Source organism: Camellia sinensis, chromosome 8 (assembly GCF_055761805.1).
Source record: "Camellia sinensis isolate YWXY chromosome 8, ASM5576180v1, whole genome shotgun sequence".
Taxonomy (NCBI): Eukaryota; Viridiplantae; Streptophyta; class Magnoliopsida; order Ericales; family Theaceae; genus Camellia; species Camellia sinensis.
In genome coordinates, this window is record NC_138968.1 from 114704315 (window position 1) to 114707114 (window position 2800).

The following is a 2800-nucleotide window of genomic DNA, read 5'->3' on the forward strand; positions in this document are numbered from 1 at the left end:
TGATCACGTGTTATCTGGTTCAACTCATGATGGTTGAATTTTGCCAGCAAGGAGTTGGCCGTTTTCATATAAGCCGCCATACGGTCGTTTCTTGCCGCGTACTCCCCCTTTAGCTGATTGATCACCAGTTTTGAGTCACAAAATACAAGTAAACGTCGAGCGCCCAGAAGATGTGCATTCCTCAAACCGTCTAGAAGAGCCTCATATTCGGCTTCGTTCACTACTACAAAAACAGATAAAGATCACACTTTTTTTGTGTGATGTATGTTATTTAATCACACCTTTTAAGTTTTATTAAAGTGTGATCTTTGGGAGTGTGATTAAAAAGGGTCATTTTTAATCACACTTTTTAAGTGTGCTTAATAACATCTAGATCACACCTTTTAAGTGTGATTAAAAATATTTAGATCACATCTTTTAAGTGTGATTAAAAATATTTAGATCACACCTTTTGAGTGTGATTAAAAATATTTTGATCACACCTTTTAAGTGTGATCTTTGAAAGTGTGATTAAAAAGAGTCATTTTTAATCACACTTTTTAAGTGTGATTAAAAATATTTAGATCACACCTTTTAAGTGTGATCTTTGGAAGTGTGATTAAAAAGAGTCATTTTTAATCACACTTAAAAAGTGTGATTAATAACATTTAGATCACACCTTTTAAGTGTGATTAAAAATATTTACATCACATCTTTTAAGTGTGATTAATAACATTTAGATCACATCTTTTAAGTGTGATTAATAACTAATAAAATCTGTGATAAAAAAAAGATTCGACATATTTGAAAAATAATCAATATTATTTTTGTATGCACATTTGAAGAACGTAATACACACTATATACTATATTTTGAATCATAACCACGTATTGAATAGAATAACATCATATATTTCATAAATGGAAATTAAATATTCAAAAGTATATACAAAAGAATTAAATAAAAAAAAATTAATTGTGCTTACATATATTAAAAAATGAAAAAACTTAAAAAAACTAAGTTCTTTAATTCTTGGACCATATTTTGCATCTCTCCAAAAAATTTCTGACCTGAAAAAAGAAAACACAAATTAATCCAGAAACTGCTGATGCATATGAATAAACTAAAAAGTTAATTCAGCAAACCAAAATAGGAACATTAATCATTTCTGGTTGATCTTAATCTTTTTGGAAGTAACTTCCCTGCAGCTCAGTGTCAATGGCATTGTAATTAGGAGATCACTAATGAGCATAGTATTTAAAAATGATAAATGCCAAGATTAACCTGAAAATTACCAGAGTCACTTGCTAAATGCCAAACCTACCAAATAGTATTATAGTGCCAAAAAAATGAGAAAATTTGGACTATGATTTACAAGAGGCTAGAGGTAAATGTGGCTTTACTCCAGAAGCCCCACAAATAGTTAAACATTGCAAACCTCATGTATTCAGCCTATGCTTCTTGTAACTAGTACCTCGATCCTATTTTTATCACAGCAGGTACATTCTTAGAGTAAGAATGATGTACCACAATATATATATATATAATAAGAATTTTTTTTTTTTAACAATATGATTTTTCAGTAATGAATTATTAATTGACCTAATTGCAGAAGTAGAGAACTCATAACCCTTTCCCAAATATTTCTGTTTGTTTCATAAACCTAAATTACGTTTGACTGAGTACAATAATTTATTTATTTTTTGATACATCACACTAGCGAATTGTTTCTACATCAGAAAAACTTGGGAGACAACATTTTTATTTAAGAAGAGAAAAATAATAACCTTAAAGGCACCAAAAGAGGGGAGCAACCTACCTGCGCATCTTATGTAAACATTGAGATATTCGAAGCAGAAACAAGGAGAAGATATAAGAATTTTTCACAGCTATAAGATTTTTCGTTTTCACATTTAAGTCTTACAAATTAGACCATGTACGGTATAAAACATTCAGAGGAATATATACTTATGAGCAACAGGGTTGCCATAAAACACTGCATGAAAAAACAAATGAAGTCCTAAAAGAACTCACCAAGGGCTTGCAAAATCCATAATAGGTAGCATTACCAAGCAAGTTACAAGCTCTCGAGCAATGCACCGAACCAGGGGACATTGAGCTTCTTGTGGCCTCAGCAATACAGCTAACAACCCACCTATAATTTGCTAAAGAACCTGTAGCAAATAAAAGCATCAGAAGGCATGCTAACAATAAAATCAATAAGTAGAAATTTTTCATAAGAACACTCACACCTTGTCTCACACTCGGGAGAAATCAATGCAGGGTGAAGCTCCATTTCATGCTAGAAATATGGAAAAGACGGTGCACACGGAGATTCATTTCATGCTGCTGCTGCTCAGCCCAAGCTGCAACAACCATATCACCCCGCCGGTCAAAAGCTTTTCGCTTTTTCATAAGCCACTCCAACGATGCTTGAGATGCCTGACAAACATAGCCATAAACACAACAAAATGAGAAACTATAAAGAGCTAAAGGAAAACATTTAATTTAAGAAAGTTTTCAACAAGAAGAAATTCATCCCTCCAAAGAACCTACACTTCAAATGTGTGGGAGTCATGTGTTTTGTTGAACTTAAAATTATGATTCGAAATCGACCAACTTTTGACTAAATAGAGGTAACTAAGAAAAAACCAATATACAGGTTCAGTGTAAAAATAAATAACTCAAATCACTTCAGTCAAGATCTTAACTTATCAATTCCCATGACCTTTAAGTAGTACCAAGTCTATGTGAAGAGGTGCCCAGAGGAGAAAGAAATAAGCTAACAAACTATGACAGGGCCTTGCATCACAACTCCCAG

General features: G+C 32.5%; 1 long non-coding RNA gene across 1 annotated transcript; it reads right to left on the reverse strand.

Moving 5' to 3' along the window:
• Positions 1 to 869: 869 nt before the first annotated feature.
• LOC145796657 (uncharacterized) lies at positions 870 to 2129 on the reverse strand. Its single transcript, XR_014337148.1, has 2 exons — positions 2014 to 2129; positions 870 to 1049 (listed from the first exon to the last, which is right to left on the reverse strand). It is a non-coding gene; the product is annotated as an uncharacterized LOC145796657 (long non-coding RNA).
• Between the last annotated feature and the right edge of the window lie 671 nt (positions 2130 to 2800).